Here is a 10,193-nt window from a genome sequence, read left to right as displayed (position 1 = left end):
CGTAAAAATATTCGTTTTGTTATGATTGCTTATTAAATTGAGTATTTGTTTATGCTCCGACTGTGCAAAATGTCAGTTAATTAAAATTGCAATTTCACAGAAACGAAGTTATAGAAGCATCAGCATCAGCATCAGCAGCATCAGCAGATTGTGTGTTTTTGTTATCAAATAAAATGCAATAAATGCTATTTTAATTATCATGTTGTCTGCTTGCTGAGTGAGCTCTGCCTAGGCTCAGGGAGAGTCTTTGCAAAATACGACTATAATCGCCTCGATTGCCACTCGTTGCACTAAGAGAAGCAGCAACAGCAACAGCAACAGCAGCAGACAACAATAACAGGCAAAACAATTAAAATTAATTTTCAGCATACTTTGAATGTGCACAAAACGACAAAACAGAAACACACACAATGCATAATTAAATACAGTGAATTCATTAAATTTTAATTAAAACATTTGAAACGGGCAATGGATTTTTATTTAGCTCGACTTTAGAGCATATTGAGAAGATATTGTTAAAAAAAAAAGTCGAATCTCACATGCTCTCTTTTTGGTATTTTTATTTTCAAGTGATTGCAAAAAAACAATTGTCAAGATAAACTCTTGAAAAGCACAATTGAGAATTTTATAGTTACTCTTTTGAATTTATTTGGTGGCTTGCTAATTGTTGTGTAATAAAATGTATGCATTTAATTTGATTAAATTACAAACCGTTTAAGAGTATGGCAAATTTATCGAATTGTTGCAGGGTAAATTAAAACCCACCTCCGAGAGGATGCTGAGCAGCAAACAGCAAACAGCGGCACGAAACGGAAAACTTCATTAAAAGTGGGCAGCAGTTGGCAGCAGCCGTTGCCTGCCCCAAGCGGGGGCAGTGTCAGAGGCAGTAGAAGGGGATGGGATGGGGAAGGGGAAGGAAGGTTGCATGAAATTGTGTTCGCTTCATTCTGGGGGCAGGTTCTAAGCATTGCCCCGCCAAATGTGACGACGCCTGGCGCGGCTCCACTTCCTGTGATTGTAGCCAGTCAGTCCCTAGTTGCCCCAAACTGAAAGCTGCTTGCTGCTTGCTGCCTGCCTTTCTGGCCAGTCCAGCCTGGCTGCAATCGAACGCATAATCATATTTAATAAGCGCGTCGCAGTCAGCAAGTGAAAAGGCTTCGTTCGCTCTTTCTCGTGTGCCTCATGACGATGATGATGATGATGCTGTTTCTGTTGCTGTTGCTGCTGCTGTTGCTGATGCAACAAGTGCGCCAGAATGAGGCACAGATGTGCAGAAAACCTGTTTGCGATTGCTGCAACGCTTTAACGCAATTTGTTAACCTGACTGACAAACTGTTGCCCGTTTTCTTGTTTCATGTTCCATGTTGCCTGCTGCTGCTGTTGCTGTTGCTGCTGTAAAAAATAGGTGCGAGTGCAATTAAGAGCTTGCCTGACCAGTTGGCGAGTATGAATACGAGTCAGAGTCGAATCCTGGCCGGCAGCAAGCACTTCATTCATAAAATTACGCGCATGTTGCGTGATGTTGACGCTAGATAAGAACCAGCTTCAACTGAGCCTAAGCCACAGTCAGAATCAGAGCCAGAGCCAGAGCCAAAGCCAGATCCAGAGCCTGGAGCTGTGCCCAGTTAGGGCCAACGCCAACCTGTTGACGTGCTCGCCAGTTTTGCGGAAAATACTTATATATAGACTAGGTACGAACACAGTTGACTGCTTGACTGTTCTGACTGGCAGGAAAAGTGCAGCGGCTTAAAGGAGAAAAAAACTCGCTTTTCTTGGTAATTAATGAAAGCTGCCACCAGCCAGAGACAAAGCGGACTGTGGAGACAGCAGCCACTGTATAGAGTAGTTGGCTACTGTTGCCGGCAGTTATTAAAATGTTGCGATAAGTTTTTTTTTGCCGCGTTGTGTTCCCTTTCCCCTCCTTCGACTCATTCTCCTCCTCCTCTGTATCACATTTGTATGCAAAGTGCCAACAGTTTTTGATGATGCGACGCGCAGGAAGTTGTCGCTGAAAGTGATATTGAAAACTGCCCGCAGAATGGATTACTTCCTTTTGGCCGAAGTCAAAAGAGCTGAAGAGCTGCTGCAGAGCTGCAACTAGAACCAACAGAACCAAATAGAGTGCATCGAGCACCTGGGGAATTTTACGTAGTCAGAGAGTGTAAAATCCAACCGGAGATGAAGCTGCCAGCTAGATAAAGATGGGGACACCACACTGAGACACTGAAATGCGCTTCAACTTTGAGTCTAGTCTGACTGAAGACTAAGAGGATTTTGTCTTAGATGAATAAGAAGAAATGAAAGAGGATTTATAATAGAAGCATGCAAAAGAAAAAGCCATGCTGGTTGTTCATACATAATCACAGATTCTAGTCCGCCATAAAGCTCTTAATTATACTTGGAAAGCCTCAAAAAAGAGGAAGCATCTTATTCAAAGAGTCGCACAACTTTTGTTGTGTTGTTTTTTTGGTAAGATATTGGGCACTTGGGCTGTGCATTACTTGAGTATTTCATAGGCCTAAGTCTAAGCAATAAATATAATTTCTTTCATTTGTAGCACTTGAAGCGCAACTCGAGCTTTTTCTCACAGCTTCCTTCCATTCACAGTTCAAGAGGGAAAAAGAGTGGGAGGCGGAGGCGAAGTGGGTGTGGCTGTGGCGCCTGCAATGCCCGCATGCTTTGGCAATCAACTGCCACGCCATTTAGCATCATTAAATTAGTAGGTCAAAACATCACCACAGGCCATAAAAAATGTCACAGCTTAGAGGAAAAATGCAGTGGCAAGCCACTGAAAATGAGAGCGCGAGCGAAAGAGACATAGAAAGACTGAAAGAGAAAGAGAGAGGTGAGTGAGAATAACAGATAGAATGACGTTTAAAAAAATGTTGAAGCCGAAAGCAGAGTACTACAAATGCTTTCTGTCAGCCAAGCAGAGCAATGAAAAGTCAAGCCAAGGGCTCATTACAGTTGACACTCCCGAAAATGCAGCACTACAAAAGCTTCTTCAACCACATTTCCCCCAACTCGGGCATTTTGTCACTCCGTGTGTACATAATCTGTGACACAATCGTAATCAGCATAATTATCTATGTCAACGAAAGAAATGTTTTCCCATAGCCAGCTAGCTATTCAGCCTCAAGTGGCCAACGGCTAGCAGAATTTTGTGTCTTTGGGCAATTAGAACGTTTAAATATTTAAAAAGTTGATGCGTGTCTGCGGCAGTTATGTAATTTTCTAGATGCGCCACAAAACCTAATGACAAATTTAATGCGCCACTCGCTTTGCCAGCTCTTTGGGGGGGCAGGCAACCCCAGACACATGTCGACAAGCAACACAAAACAAACAAACATCACATCGAGACGACTCTGGAGTGCGTTCGTTGGCTGCCTCTGACCTTTAAGTGAAGTCGGAGTTGTCATACCCGCTACGCAAAAGGTAGTAGGGTATAATAACTTTGTGCCAACAGGAAATGTATTTAACTGTCAGAAGGAGACATCTCAGACTCCATAAAGTACATACATACATATGTATATTGTTGATCAGCGTCAAGAGCCAAGACGATATATAATATAAGGCTTGCCTATAGTCAGGAGTTGCTATGGTTTCAGATGTATCTTGTACTTATGATACATTTTAAATATAACAATTATATCCGGTATATTTTGGTCCTGTTTCAATATATTAATTCGGTATATTTTATTGAAAGTGTGCGTATGTATTTACCAAAAATAGCCATCGGTGTGTTTGGTATTTTAGGTATATTTTTAAAGTTGTTATACCGATATACCAACCTTTCAGTATATTGTAGTATTTTTCAGTATATTAATTTGGTATATTTAACAAATAATGTAGCACCGTTTTGCTTATATTGAAAGTTGGTATATAGATATACAATATTCAGTATATTGTATAATCTTTTCGGTATATTAAATTGGTATATTTAAAGAACAATACCTCAATGTTGTCCTTATATTGAAAGTTGGTATATAGATATGAAGTAGCCTTCAAAATATTGTAGTATCTTTTCAGTATATTAATTTGGTATATTTGAAAAATAATTCCACACTGTAGTGGGTATATAGGCTCTGGTATATTTTAGTAGTTTTACAGTATATTAATTGGGTATATTTAATGAATAATATCACACTTTTTTGCGTTCATTATAGCGGGTATCTCATAGTCGAGCACTCTCTGTAGCTTTTTCACTTGTTGTCGTTGTCGCACTTGGGATCTCAGTCACAGTCACAATTGCAGATGGAGTCGGTTTGTGAGTTGGGAGTTATTTCGTTGCTGGTGTTGTTGTTGTTGTCTGGGGTTACATGTGGCCCCCATTTCAAGTGGCAAGTTCGCTGCTTTAAAGTTATTAAAAAATTAAAGCAGAAAAACTGTTGCTGTTGCTGCTGCTGCTGATGTTTCATTAATGCCGCAGGGGGGGCCGAACACACATTATTCACTCATTAAAATCATCAGCTTAATAGCCGCAGTATAGAATGAATGAGAAAAATAACGAAATTATATTTTTTACAAGCTGCTACAAAGAATTATTAACAAAAATTCTAGACAACTGCTCTGTATGTACATACATAAATAATGCAATGCCGAGTGCCTAAAGAAGCGCAAAAAAAAATAAAGGAAAAAACTGGCAGACTTTATGCTAAAGCGAGCTCAGGAAAATCAACAGCAAGTTGCACGTATGTTCAGCACACACAAAAGGGGTGAACTTTGATCAGTCTGGGAGACTGTTGAGATGCGCTACACATCAACTATTCGATGGATAAATTACTCATAATTAATGTGTTTCAAAGCGCAAATCGTGAGGTCTACCGATGTGGAAAACAACTATGTAATTACATAAATTTATTTGCAATTTCATTATTGGTAAATAGAAATGCCGAAAAACATGCTTTTTGTTCTAATCTTGAATGCATTGTCCAAATATTGATAAAATATGTCGCAATTTTAATTATAAAGCATAACAAATATTTGGTTTAAATTAGTGCAATTATTATTGGTTTTTGGTCAGTTGAATGACATTATCCTGTAATAATCTAAAGCATATGATTAATAAATACATGTGCGTCCAAGTCTGCATATATATTTTAAATACCTTTTGACCTACGTCGTATTACGTTTAAATATAATTAGCATACACGAATTTATTTATCAATTGCAGCTGAAATTCAATAGAATTTATTTATTTACACGCGATTATGCTGCAAATACAAATGTTTGAAAATAATGCAAATTTAGTAGCGAAACAACCTCTGATCTTTTATCTACACATTTAATGAGCTCGCTGCCACATTCAGGTGGAGTGGAGGGGAGTGTGAGATATATGGGAGTAGCAACAAACGATGCTCGTCCATTTAAACAAGCCAAATGATTTGTTATGAGCCTGGCACAAACAGTGTCTGGCCATCCATAAGACCGTCCCAAAATGGCCATTGCAGTGCAACCATAAAGAAAGATGAAGCGATTTGCAGCCACTGTTGTAATTGTGCCGCTTAGCTCAACGTCGGTGTCTCAGTCGCAGTCTGCGTTGAATCAAAAAGCTGAAGAAAAACGGCAGCAGTACATAAACTTTTGCCAGTCTTTATATACAGCGTGAAGGAGAGCTGCAGATACATTTGTATCTGTATCTGTATCTGTGTGCTGTGAGCTGTGTGTTGCGAGTGCGGCAAGTAGGTGATACGAAAATTTTCGCCTTGCCGCAGACAGCAGAAGAAGCAAGTGACGAACCGACTGCGAATCGAGACGAAGGGGAAGGAGGGAAATGGCATCGGTGCTGGGTATCAACGAACGAATGAGTGAGCGAGTGTCTTGGGAATCGTCACAGGCCTGAGAATAATTAATTCCCACGAATTAATGTGCACGGCAACAACAACAACGACAACAACGACAACAAGAACAACAAGAACAAGAAGAGCAGCAACAAGAGCTGGAGCTTTGCTTTTGCCGAGGTGTCTTTAAGGAAGCAAAGGCGGCTCAAGCGTGGTACAAGTGTAGCTAGCGGTGGCTGTATCTCAATCTCATTGCCGAGCTGCTGCTACAAGTTGAGGCTTAAGTTACTTTGCCTTTACCAACAGCAGAAAGAAATTAATATCTGAGATGCAGCAGCAGTGAGGTGTCTCTGTGTCTCTCTCTGTCTCTTTTTGGCTGATTCTCTCGTAGTCGCTTTATTTGCCACAGTTGCTACAAATTACACGCAGCTGGAGAAACTGCCAAACTGCCTGTCGCTCTGTCGTTGTAGCTCGTTGAATCACTTGAATGTATTTAGTCACCTTAATGAATTCTACACATGATGTACTGGGAATTTGCGACAAAAGCCTGCACAGATTTGCCAGCAAAATGTTGCTTGCACACAGCACATCACAGCACAGCAAAGCACAGCTTTCAAAGTTTCCACAAGTTGTGTCGGCAACCCTTAGCACAATCCCCTCTACCCTCCCTCTCCACTCATCATCCTTCTCTGCTTAACAACATCTACCCATTCTTCCGGCCCAGTTACAGATACTTTATAATTTTATGCGGAACGTTGTCGACGTCATGTGTTTAGCATTTTTACTTTCGAGCTCTCTGACAGTCAGAAGTGCTACAAATTGGACTAGCAACTCCAAAACTTTGTACCCTGTGATGTGAATTGCGTTTACGTGGCATAGTAAAAGGAATAAACGAGCAGAATATGCAAAAGCATGACGTTCACTTCTCTCTCTCTCTCTGTATCTTTCTTCACTTTCTATGCCTTTCTTCTGATGTGATCACATTTTAGAAAGATTATATCCATCATATAATCAAGTAATAATTCAAAACAACATCTTGTTTACCATTTGCTTTCTAAAAATGCCGCTTCCTTGTCGGTTTTTCATCTCATGCTTCTGACTGGACTTCTGTTTTCTTCACATTAATGAATTCACGGAAGGTTCCACACTGAGTCACTACACTAGCTGGCATCGCATCTCCAATGCTGCGCCAACTTCTTTCTTGGGCTATATTAAATAATTATAATTTTAATTAAAATAGATTAAAGCCGTGTTGTGTGCTCGAGCGCCTTGTGAGGTGATTAAGTAAAAAAGGCAGACAGCCAGGAGCGTCAGCAGCCTTCTGTTGCTACAAGTGGTGATGGCTGGGAATGGGAATGGAAGCGAGATAGGGATGGGGAAAGGGATCTGCAAGGACCTATACAAGCAGAAGCTGGCACAGAAGCTGAAGCTAAAGCAGCAACAGGAGCAGGAGCGGGAGGACAGGTAAGTCTTAGCCGTCGCAGGCGGATGAAAAAACACAAATCACTTCAAGTTGTTGATGTTGCTGTTGAGATTATGACGATGATGAAAAGCGCGAGCTGCTTTTCGTATATATATACATATATATATATATATGTGTGTATATATATAACATAAAGTAAAATAAAAGCCAAAAAACAACAATAACAACAACAACAACAACAGCAAGAGCTTTGAGGCAAATGGGAATGTCTTGAGGCAAACGGCGGGATTACAAAGTGAAAAACTTTGGCGGCTAGGCGTTGATGAGTGCTTTTTGGGTCTTCTGTGGTGGTAACACACAGAATCTTAAGTCTGTATGCATATAATTAGAATTAGAGTGAGCTTAAGATTCCATTTTTTATGCTCACAGAGTTGGGGGAAACAAAGCAAATTGGGTAAGGCTCGACACTTCTTGCTGACGTAACAAATGAGCAGAGCACATATGAGACAGCTCTCAGCTCTCGATTTGTATTATAAATATATAATGTTGATGATTTAATTGGGAAAACAAACTGTTTCTATTTGCATTTACAATAATAATTAAATTTAAAGTCATTATTACTACATCATTTTTATACCCGCTACTTGGAGGGCCGAAGGGTCTTATAACTTTGTTTTTCCAAGTCAGATACAAATTGTTTAAGAAATATTTTTATGTGTGTCAAAAAACTGCTGTTCTAATTGAGTATTAGTTGCTTTGTTTGACAATCTGGTATATTGTGAAAGTAATAGTATTATAATACACCATATACAGTCTTAAGTATATTTCTGTATTTTCGTGGTATATTAATTTGGTATATTTTAAGTATAATACTGTTTTACTTTTATTTAAAAAACATAGCAGGTATCTCACTGTATTTTTTTCTTACTTTTTCGATTTAAAAGTAATTATTTCCTATGTCGATAAGCCATTTTGATAAAATAAAAATAAATCTAATAATCCTCACTTATGAAGGAGTCCTAATGGACTTTGATAGTCAGCTCAGTTTATAATATTCATTTCTGTTTTCGGTTTCAGCAGCTTAGCGGCTATAATTATTGTTGAAATTTGATAGCTTGGCTAATAGACGAAAATTTCAATTGAAACTGTCGCATCAACGAGTCAGTGGCAAACTACTAACTACTGTGTGTTAGTAAATCTCTCAACAATATCCCTTTCAAGTGGTCAGTCAAGCCACATCCTCGCCCGAATGTCGCCAAAAAATCAAAATCCCAAACCTGAGAGAAAGACAGAGAACGAAAAAAAAGGGCCAAGAAAAAATCAGACTTCCGCTTTGGCCTTTGGCTGAACTGCAGGTCAAGCCACACACAAACACCGACACAACAACAACAACAACAACAATAAGATAGTTAGTTGCCTGATCCAGGATCAGGACTGCAATTTGATCGCAGCTCAATGTTGACAAATTAATGTGGCAGCCACAGGGGCTGAGACTTGAGTTAGATAACCTTGTGTTGCCTTGAAATTCGATGCGGCTTACTTGAAACGTTCATTGGCTGTGTCTTTAGATGATGTGTTGATATTTGAATTCAAACAAATGTCTCGACCATTGACATTGCACTCATAAATAAACCCAATTGGCCTGATGTTTTTGTGTCCTTGTGTCGCCTACTGTGGCACTTTGTTTGTTGTCCGCAGGCCCCGGCGACACCAACACCTCAGAGGCAGGGTAATTAGCTCGAGTCGAGTCTTCATCATTGTGGTGGCTCTTGTTTGTTGCCTGAGCTGAGCTGAGCGATGAGCAGAGGGCGCCCATGTGGCACACAACGCACATCTTGAACGCCGTTGGCTGTCCAAAGATGTCTTTGGTTTTTTCTTGTGTTTTATTTTTATTTTTAAACCGCACATTCCTCAATAAGGCCGCTGGGTCCGCTTTCCGCTTGTCTTTCGGTTCGGTTTGGTTTTTCTTGAGATCTGTTTTGCCTCCCGCCTTCGAGTACATTCTGCATTCTGTGTTGGTTATTTTCATGACCTTTGCGGGGGTTTTTCATTTCATTCGTTGCTTTGTTCAATCATTTATTGAAGCCGCTACAGCTACAGCTATAGCATGAACATTCCGTTCAGTCTCAGCATCAGCCTCAGAATCAGCCTCAGCCTCAGAATCAGCATTGGCTTCTGCTTTAACATCAGCATCGGAATCAGCTTCGGCTTGACTTGACTTTGGCTTTGTAGTCCCTTTGGGGCATGTCGTGTATAAAAATACATGCATATGAATCCATATTTCCTTTTCTCTTATTTTTTGGTTTTTATATTTCTGTGTGTATTTTGTGTGTGTTTTCTCTGTGGGGCACACACGCGCACATACACATTCAATTAGCGTATGTGTATTGGCTACATCATGCATAGCATAGCACACAATTATTTTAATATATTTCCCGAAAATATTCTCTGTGAGTATTTTCCTTTCGAATACATGTGAATATGTGTGTATATTGTTGGGCAATGTCTGTGCCTTGCTGTCTTATTATATGGATAGAGATACAAATGTATCTTGTAGATACAACGCAAAATATGAAACGAGCTATAAATTGAGCTGCTAGAGACAAAAGCGCGTGGCGGGAGCCCGAGTGATGCATTTACCAAAACATACACATATAAATATGTGTGTATAATTTTGTGTGTGTGTGTGTGTGTCTGTTAATAAAATGAAAATTGTTTGATGTTCTGTTAAGTAGCTATAAAATTTGAAAAATGAGCCCATTTAGTAGGTAGTTAGAGAGAGCCAAGTTTCATTTGCATGAAACATCAACAGCAACAGCCTGTTGGATGTTAGATTCGGGGACTTTTGGATGATGATGATGATGTCGTGGATATGATGTGATGGGTTGTGGATGTGGATGTGATGGCAACAAGCACAAGCAGTCGCTGACAGTGTTATAATGGAGCCTCTAGCATGTGCCAGCTAATGAGCCAATGGTTAGCTCAGATTA

Source organism: Drosophila nasuta, chromosome 3 (genome assembly GCF_023558535.2).
Source record: "Drosophila nasuta strain 15112-1781.00 chromosome 3, ASM2355853v1, whole genome shotgun sequence".
Taxonomy (NCBI): Eukaryota; Metazoa; Arthropoda; class Insecta; order Diptera; family Drosophilidae; genus Drosophila; species Drosophila nasuta.
The sequence above is the reverse complement of the archived record's forward strand: the minus strand, read 5'-3'. Positions refer to the sequence as shown.